Below are 20651 nucleotides of genomic sequence, written 5' to 3' on the forward strand. Positions count from 1 at the left end.
TAGAAGCCCCCCTTCCCTTCACTCCAGACCACAGACAAACCCTGACCATTAAAGTTGGACATTAAAGTCTACAGTGCATCAAATGCAGACAGTAAAAAAGTTTGCCTGAGTAGGCCTACATGTCACTGAGAAAAAATGGTTTGTTTAAATTTTTCCTCTGACTTAAAAGATATCTTAAATGTCAAAACATTCAGCATTTTTCTGCACTCAAAGACACATAAAACAAAAGTTAATTACTTTTCACAATCCATTTGGTACAAAATATGCTGTTTTGGTCTGTGCATCTTAATTAAAAATTGCCGCAAAACAAAAAAGCTATATTTAACTGTGAGAAAACATCAGATTGCCCAGAATTTCTTAGCACCACATAAATCACAGCTAGTTGATTAGGCATGAAAATTACTTTGGCAAACCATTGGGTGACTTTTTCAGTAAAAACAGAACGATAGCAAAGAGTGACTAAGAGAGGGAGGATAATCTCCAGTCAGTCAGTGCCTCCCCTAATCTAGAACAGTTTACAGCACCATATGGTCAACATCTTGACTTGGATCCTTTCTTTTAACATGAACTCTCTGCATGGGTGGCCTTCATGTGTTAGAAATACATCACCCCATACATTTAACAAGACTGAAGACAAATGAAAAAAAAAAACTTAAAGAAATGACAAAACAAAAAATCCTGGAAAAAGCAAGAATGCATTACATTGATCAAAAAGGACAGAAACCACTTTCACACACTTTTACAGAACACCCCCCCCCCCCAACACACACACACACACACACACACACACACACACACACACACACACACACACACACACACACACACACACACACACACACACACACACACACACACACACACACACACACACACACACACACACACACACACACACACACACACACACTGGTTTAGGAATTACGACTGGTTTCTGTTTTGGTGCCTGGTTTGGATCAAGTTTATATATAAAGGTTATATGGTTATTTAACTTTATAACCAAATCATTTGCTTGAAATAAGAGGAATGAAGCCATAAAATTGTATGAACTACATGAAAAAGCATTCTATGTTGAAACGGCAAACAGCAAAAGCCTGTTCATTCCCTTTTTGATAGAGGTCAATGTCAATACTGTAGAACACAGAAAACTTCCAACCCTCTATATGAGAAATGCAAAAAGAAAACGTGAAAAACCTTTCTTATGTCACAAATCTTAACCCAGAGAGAGAAAACAGAGAGTTAGATGGTATGCAGGACCTCAAATTCAGGTTAAAAAACTCTAAATGTAACTTTATTTTCAACACAGGCAATGGATTGGATTTGATATAGATCATTTCATTGGTCTAACTGACACAATGTTATTGCATTATCCAAAAACCAAAGCCAAGATCAACAGCTGCTGCAAGAGAATATGTAATGCTATAAGGATTTGCTCCTTTTAAAGCAATACCATCTTTATTATGACTGCGTAAAATGTCTAAGCTGAGTTTCAAAACTTGACTATTTTAAGAAAGAGAGTAATTGCGATGACTTCCTAATCCTTCTAAAACTTTCAAACATGATGGACTTTGTACTTTCTTAGAACTTCAGACTGAAAATTTTAAAGTATTTAGTCTACATTCACTGTAAACTGTAAATGTAAATAAAGGGAAGTTTCATGGCCTTTTCAGTGTTTATCCCTTAAGTTGGGCAGTAAACAAAGGAAACTCATTTCCGCAGTGGATAATTGATGTAACTAAGCCATCTTAAAGCCAAATGTTCCTGGTTCCAGAAACATTTCTCTTTCACATCCCGATAGCAATCACTAAGGTAAGTAAATGTATGTAAATATATTGTCTGTGGATGGCATATGATCATAAAATAATTAGTCCAATCATCGCATTCTGTCCGAAAGTCCTACCTGCCTGTCAACCTATATGTATTTTCATACCTCCATGCACCAGCTCGCACAGACATCACACATCTTCAGCACATTTCATGCTATGCAAGGTTACGTCAGTCACCGAGCACCACATTTGAAACAGCAGTTCCTGCTGATTGAACCAACACAAGATTATGCTGCATTCATGCCATAACTGCTGTTAGAAGAGATGCACGTTACCAGTGACGTTATACTCGAAGCGGTTTGTGATTAAAATTTTTGATTCAATAGCAACACTATCAACGGCAAAATGAATCTGCAGCAGTCAGATGAAACAGGTCAGTGCTGTTTAAAGGGTTAGTTCACCCAAAAGTTTTACGTTGATATAACTACATATTATCAAGTCAAGCAAAGAATGTTTGGTATTTAAATATTTGCATTACATTTTGTGTTTGTTTACATTGATGTTACAATTGTCAGATTTGTGACACTGCTGGCCACTTTCAGAAGTTGTAGCGATGCTTTCTTTTCACAGAAAGAATGTAAAACACAAATGGTATCATTCTCAGTTTTTAAAGGCCCACTGAAGTGCCTTGAAACACGCCACATTATACAATGTGTTGACGTGATTTCCCCTGAAACGGCTCCAGCTGTTAGCAGCTCCTCCCCTTTTTTTAAACAGCCAATAGCGTTTCGTTAATATTTGTTAATACACAGTTTAACTAGAGCCTTTCTGTTTGGTAAAGCCAGTTTCCTCTAACCGTTTATCATCATTAATCTCTGCCATATCGCCTTGAAATGCTGCATTGATTCTGTGCAGAATTCAAATGGGTCCGATGCATCTGTAGTCTAAACTTAGACCAGAGCCGTTGGTGTGTGGGTATGTTCGTGCTGCCGCGGTGTGAAACGAATGTAAAAACAGAGTTCATTCGCCTCAACTGAAAGCATATTTACACTCAATCGAACAAATTACCGATTTCAGCCGCAGCTTCAGCAGTCTAGGGGGCGGGCTTTAGATTCCAGAGAGCATTTTGATTGGACAGAAGATTTGATGAGAAAGTGAAGTCTGCTATGACGTCATCAAAATCTGTGATTCGTTTTAACGGAAGTGAGAGACTGTAAATTTTGAATGCTTATATCTCCTAAATGCAAATGTTATCATTGTTTTGGAACACACCAGCTTATTCATAACTTAAAGGCTAACACAGTCATACTAAAAGCTAAACAAATTCAATTTTGATTTCAGTGGGCCTTTAAATAATTGTTTTAATATAATTTAATAAATTTAATAGATACACACTTAAAGCAATATTGTATCGCATACCGAATATCGCATTATTTAACAAGGCATTGCATATCGCATTCTTCTTCAGCATTGCACAGCCCTAATAAACATAATATGTTATTGAAAAAAATAAGTTATATGGAATTTTCAAGTTCCTATAACTTATTTTTTTCAAGTATGCATCAAGTTTATTACTTAATAATTTGAAGGTAACGTGTTTTCTCTTGGTAAGTCAGCTGAACACTTTTCACCTTAAATCAAAACAGCTTAAACTCTTTCTCATCTTCACCCCCCCCCCCCCACCAGTGTTGTAGGGGAAGGCTTTAAGTTTTGTTACATGGAATAGTTCCAGCTATAGTAAAAATTATAATAATAATAATACATTTTATTTGTAACCCACTTTTTATTAAACAAAATCTCAAAGTGCCACAGATTTTAAACAATCATCAACAACAACAAAATAAAATAAATACAATAAAAAAAATAAAACTGGAAAAAAAATAAGAATAAATCATATCAATAAAAAGCTCTGCTAAAAAGGTGGGTATTAAGACCATGTTTAAAAGCATCTACAGTAAGGGAGAGCATTCCACAGACTGGGGGCTGCTGAGCAGAAGGCCCGATCTGCCATAGTAAGGAGTTTTGTCATGGGAGTTTTAAGAAGATACAGAGAAACTGAAGGAGGATGTTTGTGTGGTGAGAAGTTCCTTGAGATAGATGGGTGTGTCACCATGGATGCACTGGAGAGTAAGGGGGGAGATCTTATACTAGATCCTGAGCGAGACGGGAAGCCAGTGGAGTGATTTTAGAATGGGGTGTCGTATTTGCGCATCCTCATGAAGAGCAGCGTTGTTCTGAATACACTGCAGCTTCTGGAGATTTTTGCCAGGGATGCCGATAAGGAGCGCATTGCTGTAGTCCAGCCTGGAGGAGACAAAGGCGTGGACAAGCTTCTCCGCATCTGCCAGTGTTAGTATGGGACGAAGTTTGGCAATGTTTCTGCACTGTAAAATCCAACAGCTGTTCTTACTAAGACTTTTTAGTAAACTTTACTTAATGTCCAATAATTTGTTGAACTTAAAACAATTTAGTAATCTGAACTATTTACATGCTATGCCTTTGTTACTTAGAAAACTCAAGTAAACATTACTTGACTGGTTTGAGTACCATTTTGCCAAAGGAAAAAAACAAACAAAAAAACAGTGGGCTGGCAAAAGGTTGAGGCGGGGCAATTCTTAATAGACTTTTCACTCATTTCCTCCACTTCTGCAGTCATCGTCCTTCTTAGTTGCATTCACTCATTTTCCAGTCATCTTGAATATTATTAAAAATACAACTAAATACTTTGGGAAAGCGTCACATAAGCTGACTTCATAAATTTATGTTGATTGAAATTTTTGAGTTGAATGACTGTTGTTGTGTTGTTGTGACAATATCCAACAATTGACCATGATTGAGTCACATACAGACTTCAACATTCAGCATGCAAAACACAACAACGGTAACATAATTTTTTTACACTTAATAAATAAAAGCATTACAAGTTTTTTGCTGTTATTATTGGGGTTATACTGACAAAAGATAGCAAATAAAATAAAAGTAAAATAAAGCCAAAATTAATAAAACAGAGTTACGATTGCTCTGTGATTAATTTATTCGTGCTGCAATGCATTCTGGGAGTACATTTCCTCAGCTAACAGATGAATTAAGTCGACACAACTTGAATGGTTTAAGTAAGAAAAACTTGATGCAATTAAGCTTACTTAATTGAGTGTTAAGTTCAGCTTACTTGAGAATTTTAAGGCAATCGGTTTCCTAATATTTTCCTAGTAATGTGAGCAATAATAACAAGTTAACACAACTAATAATTCTGAGTTAAGTATACTTAATTAACAAGTTTTCTGTACAAATTTTGTTAAGTTTTACCAACTAAAAAATAATACGCTACTTTACTTGAAAATGTTAAGGCAATCGGTTTCCTTACTTTTTCTAAGTAAAGTCAACTTATTACATTTTATAGTGTGAGGTGGATAAAGGAGGTCCTACACAGATGTTTGATGTGAGATTCAAAAGTGAGTTGCAATTCCATTCTGACCCCCAGGTTGGGTGACTGATGTAGAAAGTGGAATGTCCTGATCAAAGAAAGCAATGCTGGAGATAACAGAATTCCAGACCTGAAGTGGAGTGCTAACAAACATAATGATATGCTATGTGCATAAAACACCTATAATTTCCATGTTTCATTCATTAAAGTCTCTTTCTGTTACTCTTTTTAACTATAATGTTTAAAGTTTACTTCCAACCTTCTGCAGCTTTCCATAAAAATATCACATTTCATATCCATGTTTGGCAGTATCCGTGCAGTATGCAACTTTTGGCCACTAGGGGTCACTCATTCAAAATAATAACAACTGACGTACTTTGGTGACGTCGGGAAAGTGCGTGGGCTCATGGGAGTTGTTGTCATTATTGCCACTGTCAACCAGCGAATCTGGCATCTCCAGCAGAAAACATGTTCACTGACAAGGTAATTGATTGTTATATTACATCTCTATTATTGTTAAGTTTAGTTACGGCTTTTCACTTTATGTAATGTCAATCTAATGAAATAGCAGCAAGCTACCGTTACTTAACAAACTTATCAGTAACGTTAGCTAATGTGTGAGACAGAATGTTGTGCGGGCGGTCGCTATGCCAACATACCTATAAGTTGGTAGGCTATGTTGACATATTAACCGCGCATCATAATTTGAGTTACTCAAATTATAGATATATTGACATGGCATCCGCGATTGTCGAACATTCTGTATATCAACTGTTCAATACGGAAATACATTTCAATTTAGTTTATCATTACCAACATAAAACAATAAATGAGAGAACCAGCACCTGCAATACGTTGTTCATTGGAACACGCGCTGTGTCGCTCCCCACGTTCATCAATCATTCTAATAAACATTTATTTTGGAACTCAGAGATATATGAATAAGTAGATCATTATTAAATCAATATTTTATGTAGCTAGTATTAACATATGATAAAAGTGACGGTCACCTTATATTAATTGACAAAGATAGTGGCATATTACCTTATGAAGCTAACGTTACTTTCTCCAGCTACATATAAAACCAATAATAGCTAGTCCATCTGCGTTTTACACATGACATCATCGTGTCACCAAATATACGGATAGAAATACTTTTGAATCAGTTTTTAAAAAAATAGCTCTTTCAGTCTCCAAAAACAGAATCCGCCTGTTTGAAAAGCCGATACAAAATGTATTACGTATTCAGCTAAACGCGTCTCAATGTGGTCAAGATCGCTATGCAATATGCAAACATACAGCATGTTATGATTATATGATTATTATGTTAGCTGAATGGTTACTTAAATGACCTGTTTATTAAAACACAAGCGAGATCAGCATCTCTCTGCAGTCCGAGCTTGTCACGAAGATTTCGCCATCTTTCAAAGGCTTCTCCAAGGTTTACACGTCTCTTGCTTCTTCTACTGTCCCAAAATCTTCTCGGGTAATTTTTTTCACCCGTACGTTTGCGCTTTGTTGAGCTGACAAAACGTACAGGCAAAGAGTAGTCATGATCCATTATCATACAGACTTTTTTATACGGGGGTTCCCCTTATACTGTCTGTCAGTGTTCCTCTTTGAGTTTGGCGGTTCCGCCGAGTTCCGCAGGAAGCAAGACGCAAACGTGGATATGACGTGAAAGACTGGCGACATAACGGAAATAAAGACACGGTCCGTGTCTTCGAATTAAAATTTAGAAGTTAATTAGAACTGTCGGGATAATGTAAACACACAACTTTAAAAAATATATAACATAGATATAGTGATCTTTTATATTTTTAATGCTGAAACATTACATATTTTGCCTTTAACATTGAAATTGGGACATCTGGGGTGCATATTGCTGCATATTACCTTGTCATCAAAGCGATGTTCTAATGGTTAAGTGTTTTAGGAAATATCCCTTCAAAATAATATATTGTTTTATTTAATAGACTATAAAGGCCCATAAGCCATCTATGTTAAGGCAGCATGCAGGTGTACAGAGAATGGGGAATATGTTGACATTATTTTATTTGTTAAAAGGATAGTTCAATGTAAATACATGCTATTCCTCATGTCATTTCAAATCTGTATGACTTTCTTTCTTTGATGTAAAAGAATATATTTAAAGAAAGTGTAAAACAAAACCATCTGTGTGATGGTAATGGCCAGATGTTGCATTAGCAAAATTCAGAAGAATCACAGCTAGATGCTGGCCACAGTGAATCATCCATCATTCACTTTTCTTTTGGCTATGCATGGATGTTATTATACAAAGGAGACTCAGTTATGCGAGAAAAGAAAATAAACACAAGACTCTGTGTTCAAGAGCCCAATAATGACTGCACATAGCTACAGTAACCAGAAGCGACTGTACTCTAACAAGATTCAACTAAAGAGACATTTATTTTATTATTTATATTTATTTCCCTTGCATCGTGGGGGGTATTCCAGAAAAGTAAGGTGAACGTACCGTCACATATACCTACGGGGCAAATGTGCAATCATTTTTTAATCTTCTCTTTTAATCTTTTATCAGTTTTTTTTAGTGGGAACAAGAATTATAATATTGTTTGTTTGATGCTAATTATAAATGCTTGCATAATATGTATACGTTTATTTTTTGTTTAGCCATTTTGCCTTCACATTTCTTGTAAGGTGAGATGCATCACGTATGTATTTTTATTACAAATTATAAAGAAAATGTCCTGTTGCAAAAAAACTAAACAAAAACTTTTGAGTGCAGATTTATGTGTGAGAGGAGAAATAGAGTAAAATAAACAGTGCTTTATGTTATAATAATGCTTTATAATTAAATATGTATGTATAATGTATCAAAATCTGTCACACCCATTGGAGCCTCATCAATAGGACACACATGTGCTGAATACCTCTAAGTCTGAAGTAAACTAACCCTGGAACATGGAACATGTTTCATATTATATATATATATACTATATATATATATATATATATATATATATATATATATATATATATATATATATATATACACTGATCAGGTATAACATTATGACCTATATTCATAATGGTGAATAACCAAGATGTTAGCAGCAGATCCTTTAAAGCTGCTAGGTAGAACCTCCATGGATCGGACTTGTTTGTTTGTTTAGCACATCCCACAGATGCTCGATTGGGTTGAGATCAGGGGAGTTTGAAAAACACCTCAAACTCGTTGTGCCCCGAAAACCATTCCTGAACCATTTTTTGCTTTGTGGCAGGGCACATTATCCAGCTGAAAGAGGCTAAGGTACACTGGAAAAAACGATTTGTTGGCTTAACATCCATTACTTATAAAGATAAATAGATTAAACTCAAAATATATATATTTATACAATTTCAAGCTCTACTTAACATATTCTAGCATATGCAACACAAAAATGTAAATCAAAAGGGGAACATAATGCGTAAAGTAAACAAAAACGTAAGTGCCATCAACTAGCATTACAACTTAGTTAAATTTTAGTAAAGCCAACATAACATTTTACCTACTTGTGAGCTGCGTGATATTCAAATATTCTATCCAGCCAATGAGAAGAAGCACTGTAAAAAGTAATTGTTGAATCTACTAAAGAAAATCTTGTAAAATTAACTGATTTTGGAAATTTTGTTGATTTAACTTGAATATACTGAGTATTGTGAACTTTGATTGATATGTTGAGTGTGTTGTACTAAATGCATGTTCACACTGTTAAATCCAACAGCTGTTGTTACGAAGACTTTTTAGTAAACTTTACTTAATGTCCAATAATTAGAATTTACTTAAAACAATTTAGTTATCTGAACTGTTTGCATGCTATGCCTTTGTTACTTAGAAAACCCAAGTAAACATTACTTGACTGGTTTGAGTACTATTTTGCCAAAGGAAAAAACACACACAAAAAAAAACAGTGGGCGGGCAAAAGGTTGAGGCGGGGCAATTCTTAATAGACTTTTCACTAATTTCCTCCACTTCTGCAGTCATCGTTCTTCATGCATTCACTCATTTTCCAGTCATCATGAATGTTATTCTTTGGGAAAGCGTCACATAAGCTGACTTCATAAATTTATGTTGATTTCCTAAAATTTCTCACCATTACGGTGATCAGTGTTCCCTTTGGTTGGGCACTTGGAACTTAATTTTTATTACTATAAATCTCTTCCTATTGATACAGCAATGCAACACGAGATCACAGTTATCTGATTTCAAAGGAAGGGAAGTAATAAGTATATATATATATATATATATATATATATACTATATATATATATATTATATATACTATATATATATATATATATATATATATAAATGTAATACCAATTAATGATCTTTTAACATTTTATTGCTAACACTTTTGACTAATTTTTAATTGTGTTTATATATTGTGTCTATATTTGTGACAATATCCAACAACTGACATGCTTGAACATCAAATTACAGATTTTAAGGGTATTGACACAGTAGCTAATCTACACATCACCCAGTATTTACTAGTCATTTGGGAGAACACCTTATGTTCAGCCAAGTCATTACCTAGAATAAAGTCGACATCATCAACAGGGAGTCTGGAGAATACACCAAATTGCATTCGTCCATTTTCAGCAATGAGAGACTGGCCTGCTTCCATGTCTCTCAATCTAGTGATCAGCCTAGGTTTTGAACTCTTAGTGAGTTCTAGTGATACAGAGAACACGAAAGGCTAGTAGACAGAAGACTGAGATGAAAAAGAGGAAGAAAGTAGGACATGCACAGATGCAACACCAACACATCTGGTCTGAGCAGAGATTCCTCCATTTCCAGGCCTCCAGGCCTCCAGGCCTCACAGATGATTTGGCTCAAAATAATAAAAACAAACATGCTTTTGACAATTGTTTTAAATTTTTGTGGTGAAAACACCCCAAAACCCTGGGTTTTTTTGGAGGGGGGGGGGGGGGGGTCTGCACAGCCTTGTGTTTCTCATCGTTTAACACTGCAGCTTCAGAGAAAGAAGAAAAGAAGAGACTTTATGTGCATTTAGATGAAACACAACTTTAAATTCATCCAACAGTAACAACTCACAGACTTGACTTCCTACACAGCACTTCTGAAACAACTTGCTTCTCATTGGAAAACTCTACAAAGAACATGAAAGATTAGCTGATTTCACATTGGCTCGAAATTGCTGTCTGTAAGTTTCAGGTACAAATTCATAAGCCCATAACACAGCCATCTTCACAATGTCATAATCCAGACTCTGTTCCGTTGATAAAGCAGAACACACTTCCTGTGGGGGGAAACACACTTCAGTCGCATTGTCAGCACAGGCTTTACAAACAGACGATTATGAAAAAAGATTCGACAGCCTGATCTGTGATCAGTGATTTCTGATGTGTAGCTGTTCACACAGATTTTCTTTCTGTTTATGCCCTTTAAAATAATTATTCGAAAGGGTTCGTTTAGCAAAGATGTCAGCCAATCACAACAGTGGGCGTTTACACTGAAGTCTCACAGCACAGAGCACACAACACACCAGATTATTTAAGACAACAGGCTAAAATCAGGATAGAAAAATGCCTTTTATTTTTAATTGATGACATTTTAGGATGTAAAAATCCTACTAACAATATAAGTACACATCAGGAAACATTATACAATATTCTTTTAAAAATACACAATACGGGACATTTAACATACCATGATTATGGCACAAATTAATTTCTCCCTTGAAAATGAAATTATACAATGCAACCAGCATGATCATGGGTCACACCTTTAAAAATATTCAATTTAAAGGAATGCAACCCAGACTTGGCCACCAATGTAAAAGAATGAAAGAAAGAAAGAAAGAAAGAAAGAAAGAAAGAAAGAAAGAAAGAAAGAAAGAAAGAAAGAAAGAAAGAAAGAAAGAAAGAAAGAAGAAAAGAAAAGACTTAGAAACTAAACATTCAAACCATAAAGGCAAGGCTGGTGGACATCAAAATCATCAGAATGAAGTAACCGTTTACATCTGAATGATGAATTATTTTGGGACGGTGTAAAATGTGGTTCTTGAAGCAAAAACAACCTTCTATCTTGATCAGAAGGTTGTTTTTGCTTCAAGAACCACAAATTCAAATCAGCTTCAGAAATAAAAAACAAAACAAATTAGTGACTAAATGTGTATCAGAGTCAATTTTGCCTTTCTTGATCTAACTTTCAGATGTTGGGACAAGCTATTATTTAACCATCAGATTTAATTAGTTTCCATTCAAGTCACTTGGCAGCTGACTTTTTGCCTTGCTGCCTTATCAGGCAATGACTTCTGATGCAGTAAAACATTTTAATGATCTACAGCAAAATAAACTGAGCTTTGGTGAGAGCTAAAATGACACAAGCAAACACAACTTTCAGATGGCATCTTTCTTTTTCTTGCTCAACTGTCACCGAACTGAACGCATACGATTGAGGGATATCAGCGGAGGACAGATCTAGGCTGCCTTCAAAAATCGATCAGTTGAAGGTATCTCGGGACGTGCCTTGATGCTTTCCTACCTAAACTGGAAAATGCCTTCGGAGGACACATTTCAAGTTGTTCAAATGTGTCCTCCGAAGGCATTTTCCAGTTAACGGACACAGCCAACATCTAAGCAAATCTAATGCAATCGCTTAGCTGTGTCATGATCCCAGTCTGTGTTCCCATGTCTCGTGCCATGTTTTGTAGTTCTTTGTAGTTTTTCATGCTGATAAGTCTCCCCATGTGTGTCTTGTTAATTCCCTTGGTTACCCTCATGTGGTCCCATGATAATTTACCACCCCACCTTGTTACCCAGTGTATAAATTGCCCTTGAGTTTTTCTTGTGGTTTCTCAGGCGTTGTATGCTGTACGCTCCTGTCCTGAGTTTCTTTTTGTTTGTCTTGGATTCCCTGTGTTTGAGTTTTTAATGAAGTATACTTGCATGTGGATCCGCTTTGTCCCTGACTCATTGTTACAAGCTGCGTGGAAAAAGTTTAAACGGTGCCACCTTTGAAGAAGAAAGCTGTCTGTATCTTATGTAAATGGATGCTGCTGTAATATCCACTGTATTGTAACAGTACAGTAAAAAAAAAAAAAAAAACAGCACATTCTTTTCCAAAGATGTTTTGAATGGAGTGAGCCTTTAGCTGCCAAGTTTGGCAGCAGACTCTTTTTTTTCTCCTTTTTTAAAAAAAATGTCAAATATTGACATAGCAACAGAATCTAAGAGGGGAAAAGTGGAGCCACAATGCCAGACTTTGACCGACTAACATTCTGATTTTCCAATCGGACACATTTAGAGTATTAAGTAATTTAATTGGCTTGAAGATAATCTAAAAATGATATACTATAGCCAAAAGGACAAAAAAGGAAATGTATGTACTGAAGCAAATTTTGGGCTTTGTCAGCAGGCTAAGGATGTTGTAATTTGATAACGGCGTTCAAGATTAAATTTCCAGGAACTGCTCGGCAAGCAGTGTCTAAAAAATAAAAGGCATGAATAACAATGAACAACAAAGATACAATGACGAGGGAGCACAGAAAAATATATTTAAGAAAGATAAATGAGCGTTGTGCACTGCATAATTTTTCACAACATTTCATTATTATGACATTAGTTCTGGCCCTTTAAAACCTTGCCTTGTGCCAGACAGAAAAACTCTTCTTTGGAAGGCACGAGTCATTTCATTTGAGTGATGTGTTTACGAGCTGAATGGCAGGGAGCTGATAGAGCGTGATATTAAACACACTTGTTGAACACATTTTCTTTTTTTTGATGGCATGACTCTAAGTTACTGCAGTAACTTAAATAAATTAAAGTGACGTTTACTGCTAAATCAGAAACATACTTCTAGGATCTTCTTTCTCACATGCTCTGTGTGAGAGCAACCCGATCACACATAAATGTGTATAAATAGTACGAGTGTGCAATGTCGTGGAATGTATACGCCAAAACTCATTTTGCCGTGCAGTTTTTTGCGTGCATATGATACGCACTTTATGGCATATATATGACACGCTCTCTTGGGTAGGTTTAGGGTAGTGTTTAAAGGAGTACTCCGGGGAATTTTTAAGTTAATCTTGATCTTTATAATTTTGTGAGTACAGTCTATAGAAAAAGAAAAAGAACCGGATTGGTGCTTGCAACACGGAGTTATTACAGTTAATGCCCAGAGCTTCCACTCAGCTAAAACGGCAGCTTTGGGGGCATAGACGTAAAGGGTGTCTTTGTGCCTCTTAAAAGACACAAAATGCAATTAAAATGTCTGTCAAAGATGAACAGGGCCCTTACATGACAATGAGATGCGCTTAGCCACTTAGCCATTGTTTAAATCCACCTAAATAGTGTTTTAGACGGCTAGCTGTAGTCTCGCGTTGAATGCCCGTGGGAAGCCCCGTACGGAAAAAGGTAAATAGTCTGGAGCGCTGGAGCGATTGAAACGCAACGCACGGCTCACGAGCAGCTGGACTTTTATTATGATGGGACACAGTCGCCTGCGCCATTTCCGCTTTTCTGGTCATGAGTATGAGGTAACGCAGCTCTGTTTGTCATATTAGATACATTTAAAATGATGTTATGACGTTACTCTGTGCGTTCACTCAGCGGCTGCTGTGACACTTGTTCACACTGCTAAGAGTAAAGCGTTTCTGCCAAATAAAAACGGAAACTGATGGTAATATTATGCAATTGACAGACGACTTCCTCAGATGTCCTGGGTCCTTGGTTAAAATAGCAAATTTCTCACAATGTACAAATAGTTGGAAACATTTGGGATATTAAGAGCTCAGCCGAACAAAATATATAACACTGGCCTAGTGTTTTTTTTGTGGATATTTTACTGCAAAAATACTACATAGTGCACCTTTAAACTGTTTTATGATTAATATTAACAAGTAGCCTATGTTAAGTTTTTGTACACGTGTATTTTGTGTATTTCTTCAGTTAAACTTCTGTTTGTACTGTCCCTATACAAATAAACTAATAATAACTGCATTAAATGTAAAATGTTTGTGTTAACAATTTACAAGCAATCTTAAAATAGATGTATGTTTTATGCGAAAACTGCCCACTAAAGGTTTCTTAGTTTGTCCAGAGGGTTTTCCATGTCACAAAAGCAAGTATAGAACTATAAATCAAGGAAACAATGATTAACGAGAGAAAAAAAACATCCCTTTCCAAAATAAAACAGTCCTTCCAGACAGCCCCCCCCCCATGAAATCATGTCTGATTATCTTCTTCTATATATAATGTCTATTTTAACAACAAAAGTTTATACACATTTAAGATAATTATCACAGATGAACACACCTTGAATTTTGAAACCTAAATGCAGTCGCCAGAAGTAAAAAGTAATGAACTGGAAGTAGATAAAGTAAAGGTTATAAACGGACTACACCACGGTCACACGACTTCAACATCACCACCACTAAGCTTCTGACGTCTCTTTCAGTTTTCCAAGAGCACAATTATAAGCATGAAGCTGTAAAAGCGGACTGAGCTTATCTCCTCTTCGGCATGGATGTTTAATCTCCACGACAGCCTTTATAGTCCCATTTAGATTTTGTTAGCAACTGCCTATTTCAAGACATGTAACAGTTTAAAAAAATCACAAGTGGGGTAATACTGATGTAGCCTATTTTATGTCGTAGAATAAAACATAAAAGTGTCTTGAGCTTTTGTTCACCACAGACCTCATTTCAGCCATGTAAACAACATTGACTTCGGGACGATGGAACAGGAAGCGCTAAAATGCTAACTCGTTTCCATATTTGGCCTACAAAGTGATGTCATATCTGCACCACTCTATTTACACGTGGCTTATACCCATTAAACCAGAAAAAAGCTTCATTATGTTCATATAGTTCTCTGTCTTCTAGTTCCTTTTGGGATTCTCCTTTTGAGAGAAGAGTTGTTGTAACCCAGCATTATTTAGAGTGAAAAACAGGGGGCTTACTAATTTCCTAAGAATTTTCCTAGAACTTAGTATTTGAGAAACATCTGCTGAGGGAGGGGGGGGGGGGGGGAACAGATGATAAAAACATACAATTTTTTGTGTGTAGCTTTTATACTTTGGGTGCTTTATGCTTTTATGACTTTTATGGATATTTTAACTAATTTATTTAAATAAATGTCCTATAGGTGGTATATAAATAAATGTAGACAGTTTTATTAATCAGTGAGCCCTTATTGCTTACCTACCCGCTGAACATGTTTGTCATATATCACAGCAATGTTCACCACTTACATGTAAATTTACTGTAACGCATGGCCTTGAATTATACAGATTGGTTGACATTCTTAATAACACAATTTTGGGGTTCATGTGAGTCTGAACCCATTTAACTTGGCTGTAACTAATCAGATGCTAATTAGAGAGGTTTTTGCAATACACTAAGATACTTCATTTTACAATCAAGTTTGGGTTTATGTAATGGATGTTCATGTGGCAATGATTAGCTAGTGGTCTGGTGTTATTTTCTATCCCTTTTTTTAATTGCTGTAAATGTAGGTTGTGGTTAAAAGTGAACCAGGTCAACACCCAAAGAAATATGTAAATAAAATACTTGCATTTTACCAGTGTTACATTTAGGCTACGAGAGGAGATTGTATACATGCACAGACTAGGGGTGGGGGACACCCATTCAAACAACCCAATTTCTGGGTTTGTCCATTTTCGACCCAACCTGAGTTGTTTTTAACCCAGCATTCTTTAGAGTGAAAAACAGGGGGCTTGCTAATTTCCTAAGAATTTCCCTAGAACTTATAGTATTTGAGAAACATCTGCTGGGGGGGGGAGAGAGAGAGAGAGAGAGAGAGAGAGAGAGAGAGAGAGAGAGAGAGAGAGAGAGAGAGAGAGAGAGAGAGAGAGAGAGAGAGAGAGAGAGAGAGAGAGAGAGAGAGAGAGAGAGAGAGAGAGAGAGAGAGAGAGAGACATTTAGCCTGATCCATTTTAAGTCACAATAATATTTTTTGTGTGTAGCTTTTATACTTTGGATGCTTTATGCTTTTATGACTTTTATGGATATTTTATCTAATTTATTTAAATAAATGTCCTATAGGTGGTATATAAATAAATTTAGTTTTATTAATCAGTGAGCCCTTATTGCTTATTTTTCCTTATAGCATAAGTATTACATGCTGGAAGAAAGTGAATGTTGCATGTATTTATAGAAATGCGTACAAATATACAATTTAAAGTGTATTCAAGGTATATTTGGCTTTCGTGCTTTGAGCCAATGACATTGGTACAGTTGTTGATCATTCACCATTCACTGAACTACAGGAGCTGCTGACACAATGGGATGCTCCACTTTAAAGCCAGTGGAAGCAGGGATCATGTTTGAAATATTAGCTCTACACTCTAAAAAAAAATGCTGGGTTAAAAACAACTCAAGTTGGGTTGAAAATGGACAAACCGAAAAATTGGTTTGTTTGAACCCAGTGAATAGACCCATTCAAACATTCCCATTTCTGGGTTTGTTCATTTTCGACCCAACTTGAGTTGTTTTTAACCCAGCATTCTTTAGAGTGAACAGGGGGCTGCTAATTGCCTAAGAATTTTCCTTGAACTTAGTTCTTTGAGAAACATCTGCTTGTCATTGCAACCCTCTGACAAGAATGGATTCATACAAGACATGTCCCAGGTTCAACAATCTTTTTTTAGTTCCTGGAACAGAAATACAGATTAAAGACACTTGGAAATTTTATAAGTTGGGGTGTATGATGACAAAAATGTAATGCACTTTCAAAGGTAAATGTTAAATTCTCTTCTTTTTAAAAATAAGAATAAGATTTTCCAATTCACCTTTAAGTTTTACTTTTGCATGAGCACTATTTTATATTGGCTTTGTAATGATAATATGCAAACAATAGATCAGGCATAACATTATGACATAATATTGTTTTGGTCCCCCTTTTGCTGCCTAAATAGCCCTGACCTGTCGAGGCATGGACTAGACCCTGAAGGTGTGCTGTGGTATCTGGCACCAAGATGTTATCAGCAGATCCTTTAAGTCCAGCATGTTGCGAGGTGGGGCTTTCATGGATCTGACTTGACATCCCACAAATGCTCGATTGGATTGAGATCTGGGGAATTTGGAGGCTATGTCAACACCTCAAACTCGTGCCATTCCATTGCTGAACTGTTTTTGCTTTGTGGCAGGGCGTATTATCCTGCTGAAAGAGGCCACAGCCACCAGGGAATACCTTTTTCTGTGAAAGGGTGTGGTCTGCAACAATGCTTAGGTGGTAAGTGTAAAAGTAACATCCACATGGATGGCAGGACCTAAGTTTTTCAAGCAGAATATTTCCCATTATCATCACACTGCCTCTGCCGGTTTGCCTTCTTCCCATAGAGCATCCTGGTGCCATGTGTTCAACATGAGGCAACATGAGCAAATTTTCCTCTAAACAGGAACCCAGTTTTAAAGAATTTCTGAAGAACCTATTCAATTGTATTGAATTAGGAACATGTGAGAAACCACTGCTTGTTCTTGCTAATGTTTAATGCAAAAAGGGTACATCTGCTGTCTGAAACTGGTATAGAATGTTAACTATGTGTAGGAGACATGTCTGTTTTTAAGAGCTCATGATTGTAGTTAAGACAGCGGTTTTAACACATGGAATTAACAAAGTTATGGTTTGTGTATGTTGTGTGTGTGTGTGTGTGTGTGTGTGTGTGTGTGTGTGTGTGTGTGTGTGTGTGTGTGTGTGTGTGTGTGTGTGTGTGTGTGTGTGTGTGTGTGTGTGTGTGTGTGTGTGTGTGTGGGCATGTTTTTGTGGAATATCAGGACACAAATAATGACATGCTGACATGCGTACAGATATTACAAGGAGAGGGTGAAATATGAGGACATTACACATCTCCCCACTTATCAAAAGGCTTATAAATCATATAGGATTAGTTTTTTTGAGAGAGTAAAAATGCAGAATGTTTCCTGTGATGGGTAGGTTTAGGGACATGGGTAGTGTAGGGGGATAGAAAATACGGTTTGTAAGGTATAAAAACCCTTACGCCTATGGAATGTCCCCACATTTCACAAAAACAAATGTGTGTGTGTGTGTGTGCATGTGTGTGTGTGGGTGTGTGTGTAAGAGGGAGAGCTCATTTACTTCAACTGCTCATGCAATGTCAAATTCAGCCGCACCCAAAACATTAAAAAAAATCATGTGATTTAAAATCAATGAGGGCTATGTGTCTTTACACAATATATACAAAGAACATGAATTTTAATATTAGACTCTATTAACTTCTCTATGAACTCTCTAAACTTTTTGACTTCATTCAAGGGAACCTAAGAACCTTTTTTTAATCTTTTCTTTCTTGTTTTTCATCCAGTCACACATGTGTTTGACTCTACATTGCTCCAAGATAACTTCCAGGGCTGGGTTTGGGAGTTGATTAAAGCCAACACAGCTTGAGGTGAAGGCTCATGTGTGGCTGTCTGGAATTGTTACCAAGATATATGGCTTAAGTTGGAGAGTGTGAGAGATGAAGGCTGTGTTCTCATCTTGCATCTAAAATGTGGTCCCTGGTGACAAGACCATATATTCATTATTGTGTCACCGGATATGATATGAATTGCTTAAATCTGTGTGATTTATATTGTGGTAACATGTAACATGCATTATACAATGATCTTATTCTCAACAGCTGAATCTGAGCAAATGGCACAATACAGAAGTGTAATAGTTGGTAACACTTTAGTTTAGGGTCCAAGTCTAACTATTACCTAGTTGCTTACTAGCATGCATATTTTTAGGACACATAAATGCGTATAAATAGTACGAGTGTGCAATGTCGTGGAATGTATACGCCAAAACTCATTTTGGCGTGCATATAGCCCCTTTCACACTACACGTTGGACCCGCAATATTCCCGGAACATTGCCGGGTCGCCTTCTGTGTGAAAGCAACCACGTCCCGGGATTGATTATCGAATTCGACCCGGGTCAGGGACCTAGTAATATTATTCGACCCGGGACGAGCGCTGTGTGAACAAAAGCCGAAACTAATGCCGCAACGTGTACGTAGTTATCGTGCGACTCCTAGAGCTTGTTTTTTCAATAACACAACCCTGCAGTGCCAGAAGAGCTAGTCGGTGTTTTAAACGCAGAGAGTGTTCGTATACAAAAGAAACTAAAATTAAACAAGCAGAAATGTGCGCAAACTGGACACAAGTCGAGACCACGGAGCTCCTTACTATCCGCGCTGAAGCTGAGATCGCTCGCCATTATACGTCACATCAGGATGTCACGTGTCAACTCGACCCGGGACCGTTACGGGTTGTGTGTGAAAGCGCACATATTACGGTATTTCGCTGGCAGTGTGAATGGACCAAATCTAGCGGCCCGGGAACAAATGCCAGGTCGCATTATCCGTGCATTTGCCGGAATCGCTGCAGCCCCTTTCACACTGCGATTCCTCAGCTTCAGCGCGGATAGTAAGGAGCTCCATGGTCTCGACTTGTGTCCAGTTTGCGCACCTTTCTGCTTGTTTAATTTTAGTTTCTTTTGTATACAAACACTCTCTGCGTTTAAAACACCGACTAGCTCTTCTGGCACTGCAGGGTTGTGTTATTGAAAAAACAAGCTCTAGGAGTCGCACGATAACTACGTACACGTTGCGGCATTAGTTTCGGCTTTTGTTCACACAGCGCTCGTCCCGGGTCGAATACCGCAATATTACTAGGTCCCCGACCCGGGTCGAATTCGGTAATCAATGCCGGGACGTGGTTGCTTTCACACAGAAGGCGACCCGGCAATGTTCCGGGAATATTGCGGGTCCGACGTGCAGTGTGAAAGGGGCTGCAGTGTGAAAGGGGCTTGTGTGATACGCACTTTATGGCGTATATATGACACGCTCTTGGGTAGGTTTAGGGTAGTGGGGTGGGGTGGGGGGGTTCGTATGTATAATACGCCATAAAGTGCGTATCATATGCACGCGAAAAACGGCGTATCATATGCATGCCAAAATGAGTTTTGGCGTGTACATTCCACGACATTGCATACTCGTACTATTTATGCGCATTTTTCGTGAGATCCGGCTGATTAAAGCACATAATGCCTAATTATTCCTGAACATCTTCATCCCTTACCCTATACCTAAACGTAACAACTACCTTACTAACTATTAATAAGCAGTAGCCTAATAGTATGGTGGACTAAACCTGCAAAAACATTTGTGAATAAATATGTATTTATTCAAAAAAGTTTATATGAATAAATACATCTGCAAATAAATAAACAAATACATAAATCCACATAAAATAAAATACTACATAAATTAGCAGTTTATTGAGGCATGAAGTTGTAGTTAATAGTATTATTAGTGAGAACTGGACCCTAATCTAAATTGTGACCCTTTTCATGGATTACAAGCCGCAAAACTGTCATTTTGAAGGGTCTATAATGAATGTTGATGGGCTCATTCAATATAATCTTACTTACTATATTATTATA

This window comes from Pseudorasbora parva, chromosome 7, assembly GCF_024679245.1.
Source record: "Pseudorasbora parva isolate DD20220531a chromosome 7, ASM2467924v1, whole genome shotgun sequence".
Classification (NCBI taxonomy): Eukaryota; Metazoa; Chordata; class Actinopteri; order Cypriniformes; family Gobionidae; genus Pseudorasbora; species Pseudorasbora parva.